Source organism: Portunus trituberculatus, chromosome 32 (genome assembly GCF_017591435.1).
Source record: "Portunus trituberculatus isolate SZX2019 chromosome 32, ASM1759143v1, whole genome shotgun sequence".
Lineage (NCBI taxonomy): Eukaryota > Metazoa > Arthropoda > Malacostraca > Decapoda > Portunidae > Portunus > Portunus trituberculatus.
This window is the reverse complement of record NC_059286.1, coordinates 1,349,685-1,357,796: the sequence shown is the minus strand read 5'-3', so window position 1 is coordinate 1,357,796 and position 8,112 is coordinate 1,349,685. Positions and strand designations below refer to the sequence as shown.

The window sequence follows — 8,112 nt, the reverse complement described above, 5'->3', positions numbered from 1 at the left end:
TGTACTGGGCCTATGTGACGCTCAGGCCTAGTGTACTGGGCCTAAGTGAAGCTTAGGCCAAGTGGTTAAAAAAAAAAAGAAAGATGTAACAGATCCAAGGGGGGAGAGAAACAGCCAAACTTAACAAAAATAGAACACTTTACTCCACTAGCGACACAGCACCGTCACGAAATCGCCTATCTACCCTATCTCTAGAGGGAGAACCATGGGGTAACTTCAGGTGACTCAGCTTTGGGACGGGGTGAGGTGGCGTTACCGGTGGCGTCCCGGGAGGGAGGTATGGCGTCGCGTCTCTCTCTGCCGTCCTCCTTCTCTCTCTCTAAAAAAAAAAAAAAAAAAATTTCACACTCGAGTTAACCACATTTGGGTTAATCGCAAGGGTCAGCACCGCCGGAGTGCAATGGCGGGCCTCGCCTTGGGAGAACCGCCTTCATGATCACGGTGTCTCCTGTGCCTGCCTCTGCCTGCTGGGTGGAATAGGGCAGAGGGTCCCACAAGGGTGTTGCTGAAACCAAAAGAAGTATCTCCTTATGATTTTGTTCTTGCAATACCTCGTGGAGTACTGCAGCACCACCGTGATATTGGTCGGGGAACCTACCTCAGACAAGAGCGGTGGCAGTGTTGCCACCAAAATTTTAAGGAAATCTGAAATTGGATACCAAAATTCTGTAGAAATCTGTAGATTTCTAAAAGTGCCTTTATTAACATTATTTTCATACCCTAAAGCTTGAACTAGGTCTTCTACTAATTACTCAGTAGCCAATTTAACAGGATAATGCTAGGTAGGGATGTGCTCTCAATAGACATTCTCACATTTATTTTGAGTATGCTGGATCCTTTTCAATATATAATAAACAATATACATTTCACTTTAAGTACAATACTCTATGTAGTTTCAGTACACAAGAATGATATACTTACAATGATAGGTGCTGTTTCTGAAAACATGTAAATAGAAAAAAGAAACAAAAAACACAGTACAACAACCTAGAAACTTTGTCTGTATAACTTGTATCCAATTTTCTGAATTATAAGATAGGCACCCCCAACAATCATATTTACAAAATTAAACTGATAGCACCAAGAAGTAAAATTATGTTATTTAGTTTTTTTTTTTTTTTTTTTTTTAGACTAGACTAGAGCATGCACCAAAAATTGAATTGTGTAAATTACAGGCTACAGTATGCACCAATATACTATATAAAAGGAAGATTCAGACTAAAATATGCACAAAAAATAAAATTGTGTTATTCACACAACAGAATGCACCAGAAAATAGTATTATTTCAAGTATTATACTCACAAAGACCTTTTCACATGGGATCTTATTTTAGCCTATTCCTTATTGTTTCCAGCTCATATGTCTCCTAAGCAAAGCCTTGGTTACTCTAAAATCACAGCTGGATGAATCTTTAAATGACTGGCGTGTTTGGAGCAATCCTACTAAAGTTTCAGTTGAAAGTCTATTTCTAGTTTTTGTTTTCATCCTGTTCATTGCAGAAAACACCCTCTCTACAGTGGCACTAGAGTGAGGTAAGCAAAGGAGCATTGTCATGAATTTTGAGAGATGTGGGAACATAGGCTGGTTGTCCATATATTTGACCTTTCCTACTTTGCTCCAAAATTCCTCAGGTTTCATAGTAGAATCTACATCAACAAGAGTATCCAAAGAATTACTGAGAAGCCTCCATTCAGTGTCAACTTCTTACATATCTCCTGGAACAATGTGGCTATAGATATGCAACAAAGTAACTAGTGATGATGGTATTTCCTTATCAAATACAACTTTTGGACTAAGAGCTTTCAAAATCTCAAGTTTCTCAGAGTCAAAAGAAAATCTCTTATTAATCTGAGAGGCAGCTTCAATATAGAACTCTAGGCGATTTAACCTGAACCTGTCTATAGCCGCTTTTTCATAATGGGCAGAACTCCTCAACTCAATACCTACTTTTACACCCAGATACATCTCTTCTATTGGTTTAAAATTATTTGGATCCCGGAATCTTAGTTGTTTCAGTGGTGTTTTTGAAAGGTAGCTCTCTTTCATGTAACACCTCAATATTGTCTGTAGGATACATGCAACTGACATGTATAAAACATGAATTTGGGTACTCTCAGACTGCATCACCTTGTTTACTTTGTTGAACACTGGTAAAACAAAATCAAGGAATAGGAGGTAAAGTTTTGTGATAGGGTTAGATAACCTTTGCAAAATTGTGTCAGTGACAACAAGTTTATCATATAGGACTGCACTGGTGGAGTAAAGCTTAAGAGCATTGTATTGCTCTAATAACCTTGACACCACCATATGCAGAGAAAGCCATTGTGTTTGTGATGGATGCAAGATCTTGTGCGGCTTCACATTTACAAATTTCTGGAACTCTTCTAATTCACCTACTCTCTTTGGGCTACAGCTGAAATAACTATAAATATCCCTTGCCAAATCTTCAATGAATCGTGGAAGCTTTAGGCAAGCATAGGATGCACAGAGGGCATATGAATGGCAGATACATTTCATTATAAATAGATGTGGTATATCTGCTTGCAATAAGGATGAAAGTGAATGATGTGCCCCTAACATTAAGTTAGCCCCATCTGCAGCAAATCCAATAAGATTATCCTTGTAGGGAATGCCATTATCACTTAAGAAATTTACTACATTATTGTGTAGTGTTTGAGCTGTAGCATCTTTCAAGGGAATAAGACCTAAAAAAAAATCATTAGTTCTTGCAACCATGCAAAGATGCTTCACACACCCTTTATCAGTAGACTCATCTACAATTAATGAAAACTTATTTTCACTCAAAAGTTGAATCAATTGCTCATGATACTCCTTACCAGTTACATTATTGATTAGTCCAGTTGTTTTTGTTTGCCCACATTTAATATTTTCAGCAATCTTTGAATCTTTGCAAACAGTCTTCATTAATTTGGGCAGATGATCAGCTATAGACAAAGGTAAATCATGCTCTGCTATAAAAGTTGCTAATCTTAGTTCACATTCTTTGACATTATCATCAGTTTTGTCAACCATTAAGGTTGTAAGTGAGCTTTGACCCTGAATTGCCTTTGAGTTACCAATGTGTTTCTTGTTTTCACTGTGTCTTTTTAAATTTGTTTTACCAGCAGTCAATTTAAGGTGAACATTGCATACACTGCAGTAAGCAAAATTTTCTCCCTTTGAACTTTGTTTAACCCAGTGTTTAAGTTGAAGATCTCTTTCAAACTCTTTAGAATATTTCTGGGAATATCTCTTCTTTTTGGCACCGGGTCTCCTCTCTTCCGGTGAATTATACCCCTCAAGATCACTGTTGTCCATGATGACACCTATGATAGAGAAGTTAAGAGAACACAGTTACACAACAGACTCACAAGAAGCATGCCAACCTGTGCATAAGATAAGCAGTTAATATTTACAAAAGCTCCACATGGCAGAGATACAGTATATACATGCAGAACAAGTTACAAGCTTTCTAATGATATTATTGTCTCAATGAGATCTGCCCTACTTTTGGAAAAAGGTTAGGTTAAATTACGTCCCAGTTGTCTGCCACAGTTCGTTAGGTTAGGCTATGTCAGTAGGGGTGTGTGTCACCATGAGTTAAAAATAACAAGGTAGATAACACAAAAACAGCACCCATTATTTAACATATGATGGTGGTAATGAATAACTTACACAAGAAGCAGGATGGTATGGACTCGGGAGTGCCTAACAAGAGGGTAGGCTAACAGTGGTGAGGAGTGTGGCCTTGCCTGTGAGGTACGGGTTGGGTGCAGACTGGACTGGCCCTGTATAGGCAGTCACCATATCATGCCAAATACTGTGCCTATGAACAAAGCTGAGAATCCACAATATCCAACTACATTACAAGCAAGCCCATGCACATCTCAACATTATAAACACAAGATGCATTATAAGACACACACATTTAATGAAATATGAACTAAAAGATCAAATAGTAGGCCTACCACGTGTTTTGATCAAGTACATAAGCAATCTCATAAACCGCAAGTTTGCCCGCATTTATTAGCCGTCACTAACTACAGAAATAATAGCACTACCTTCACACATTATAGAATGTACAGTAAATATTGAGTAGTGAACTTACTCAAATATAGTTGAGCTGATTTATCACACTGAGTCAAAAGTCTCACCTTACCCCTATCTGTGACCTGTGTTGTTTACATAGTTTAATTCCGAATGTGGCCAGTAATTGGTAGGTGGCAGACACAGAAAATGTGTGATTTTCATTGGGTAACTAATTACAAACTTTTGTTATTTTATTTATTCTTAGAAAGTCTCAAAAATATTTTGGAAAATCCCTCCTGGTGAGGAAATCTGTAGATTAAGCATCTTTTTCACAGAAAATCTGACAATCTGAAATCAGACCCAAAATCTGTAGATCCACAGATTGATCTGTAGAAGTGGCAACCCTGAGCGGTGGTGTTCTGTGTGAGGACACCACCATGCCCCCACCTTATAAAGCGCGGCCACGGCTATTGCGCACGCCGCCTACATCATCCCCATTGTTCTCCCTCGAGTGACTATCCATATAGGGACTCTTAGCTACATTTGGAAGAGAAGATGAGGATTTGGTGATTAAAGACTTTTACGTTCACCAGTTAAACTGGTAAGATTGGCACCGGGGAGCTGGTGAACAATAACAATAAAAAAAAATACTGCAGGTTCAACTGGTGAGGAAATGCAAAAGGGGGTCACTTTAAAAAGCTATTTTAATAACCCATAATGAAATTGACACATATATAACAAGAAACATGAAACACAGATATATAACATGAAACACAGGAAAAGGACATATCCATATACATATAACACAGTAATAAATACAACAATAAAGAACCCAACTTAATACCTAACAATAATCCTAATCCTATATAGAGGCAATGTGGAAAGCACGGACGAGGGGAAGTGATACTTATGCGGTGTCGCAGTGGTGAAATGCTGGGTGATGGTTGATCCCACGGTAGACCCAAGAGGCGTTGTGTTCACTGGTTGAGGCTTGGATCTCAACTTCATTTTCAGAAAGCCAAGAGCTGGCTCAACACTTTCGGTTGAGTCGAAAGGGGCCGCGTGAATCCAACTTCGGGACAGTAGCGGGGCTTCATGAAACGGTGACGTGGAGGGTTCATGAAACGGTGGCGTGGAAGGGGAGGCGGAGAGGTGGCGAACGAGGTAACAAGCGGAGGAGGTGATGGTAGTAATGTATGTTACGGGCGGGCCGTAACATTTCCTCCCCCCTAAGACCTCCGTAATGGGCTCATGAAGGAGGTGAGACGGGAGATCTTGATAAGGCGTCGGCGATGATGTTGTCCACCCCCTTGATATGGTGGACTTCCAAGTTGAAGGTTGAGTTAACAAGGCCCACCTAAGAATGCGTTGGTTTCGGTTCTTCATGGCGTGAAGGAAGGCCAGAGGATTGTGATCGGTGAAGACCTTCGTAGTTTGAGGACCAGGATGAAGATAGCACTCAAAACGTTGGAGCGCCAGGACGAGTGCCAGAGCCTCCTTCTCGATGGTGGAGTAGTTGAGTTGATGTTTTTCAGCTTGGCGGAGTGATAGGCGATGGGATGGAGGATGCCGCTTGTAGGGTCCGTTTGTAGTAGGACAGCACCCACTCCAACTCCACTCGCGTCCACTTGTAGATGGAAGGGCGGGAGTGATCCGGCGTCCAGACCACTGGTTCCGAGGAGAGAAACGCCTTGAGGTGTTGGAAGGCTTGGTCACAGGTCGGGGTCCAGTGGAAGGGGACGGAAGTGCTGATAAGGTCCGTCAGGGGGGCGGCCAGGGTGGAGAAGTTCCTACAGAATCTTCTGTAGAAACCAGCCATCCCCAAGAACCTCATGAGAGCTTTCCTGGTGGTAGGGACAGGAAGCCAAGGATGGCCTCCACGTTAGCTCTCTTGGGGCGAACCTTGCCGTTCCCCACCACATGTCCCAGGTAGACCACCGTAGACTTCCCGAAGGTGGACTTGGCCAGGTTGATTGTAAGCCCGGCTTCCTGCAACCGACCCATCAGCCTCCGAAGACGGGTCAGATGTGTCGCCCAGTCGTCCGCAGTCACCACCAGGTCGTCCAGATATGCAGATGTTCCCTCCAAGTCCTGAGTGATGTAATTTATAGCCCTCTGGAAGGTGGCGGGAGCATTAGACAAGCCAAAGGGCATCACTGTGTATTGGTATAGTCCGAAGGGGGTGATGAAGGCGGATATTATTTGGGCCTCGTCCGAGAGGGGAATCTGGTAGTAACCTTTAAGTCTATAGTGGTTACAAATTTGGCTACTCCTATACTATCTATAAGGTCCTCTATCAAGGGCAATGGGTAGGAGTCTGGCACCGTCACTTTATTTAATTTCCTGTAGTCGGTGCAAAATCGACTACTACCATCTGGCTTAGATGTTAACAGGCAGGGAGAAGCCCAGGGAGATATACTAGGTTCTGCAAGGTGATGACAGAGCAGATAGTCTACCTCTTTTTCATCAAGTCTCTTTTAATGGGTGAAATGCGATAGGCTGGTTGTCTTATAGGCTTGATGTCATTAGATATTAATGTTATGTCATGTTGGATAGTATTACAAACTCCTGGAAGGTCACCTGTGATTTCAGAAAAGTCTAGCAATAACTTTTAAGATCAGACTGTTGTGAAGGTGTTAAGGAAAGAAACACCTCATCAAGGTTGGACATGATTTGGCTGTTTGAGGGCGTCCTTTAGGTGACGAGAAGAGGAATTCGATGTCGGACTCTTCCTCGGGGGGCACAGGACCAGACTCCTTCCCTACCAGACATACAGGTACAGTGCGAGACAAGTCGTCCTCTGGTTCTCTGGAGTGGTAAGGTTTCATTAGATTAATATGAACTAGTTGGGAATCCTTACGACGGTCAGGAGTGTGGACCACATAATTTAATGGACTTAGTTTTTGAGCCACAACATAAGGTCCCATGAACTTACTGTGAAGAGCATTGCCTGGAGTGGGAGAAAAAGTAAAACCTTGTCTCCTGGTTTGAAACTTCTCATGACAGATTTGGGAAGAGAATTCTGTTGCATTTTAGTTTGAGATTTGAGGAAGTTTGATTTAGCAAAAGATCTGACTTCACTGATTTTATTCTTAAGGTTACTGATGTAGTCAGACACACTGGGGCTTGAAGGAGTATTTTGAGTAAACCATTGATCCTTTAATATTTTGAGAGGCCCCTGATCTGTCTACCATAGAGTAATTCAAAAGGGAGTAACCTAAAGAATCTTGAGGAGATTCTCTTAAAGCGAAGAGAAGGAAAGAAATACTTTCATCCCAGTCTCCTTGATGCTCCAAGCAATACTTCTTCATCATGGATTTTAATGTTTGGTGAAACCGCTCCAGACAGCCTTGGGATTGGGGTGGTAAGCCGAGGAGGTAACATGGTCGATGTTTAGCTCATTCACTATCTGTTGGAAAAAATGGCTAGTGAAATTGCTACCCTTGTCAGACTGAATTTGTTTTGGAATTCCTACCGAGGTGAAAAAATGTATTAGATGTTTTACAATGGTCTTTGATGTGATGTTCTTAAGAGGGAATGCTTCAGGGTACCTGGTAGTGGGATCCATGAGGGTTAACAAATACTGATTCCCTCGTTTGGTTTTGGGTAAGGGCCCTACGCAGTCTAGAATGATCTTTTCGAAGGGCTCCGTCTGAACTGGAATAGGCGTCAGAGGAGCTGGCACAAGGCGTTCGTTAGGCTTACCCACAATTTGACATATGTGACATGTTTTTACATAGTGTGACACATCCTTTTTCATTCCTGGCCAAAAAAATGTTGAAGAGCCTTCTTGTAGGTTTTTGGATGCCTAGATGACCTGACAATCCATCATGAGCTAGTTCTATAATGGCTGGTCTTACAGACAAGGGATGACAACTTGATGTGTTTCTGACCAGGTGTCTAGTTGTTTCAGTTCAGGAGGTCTGTAGGCACGCATCAGGACTCCTTCCTGATAATAAAAACAAGGCAATTTAGACATATCCTTTGTCTCACTGGCAACATGTCTGATCTTAGCCAAAGTGAGATCCTGTTCCTGAGCATTAATCAAATTCTCCTTTGAAATGATGTTATTGTACAAGTTG

At 41.7% G+C, this 8,112-nt stretch overlaps 1 pseudogene; it reads right to left on the bottom strand.

Annotated features, from left to right (window-relative positions):
- Positions 1–312: 312 nt before the first annotated feature.
- Positions 313–460, bottom strand: LOC123512117 (annotated as a pseudogene).
- Between the last annotated feature and the right edge of the window lie 7,652 nt (positions 461–8,112).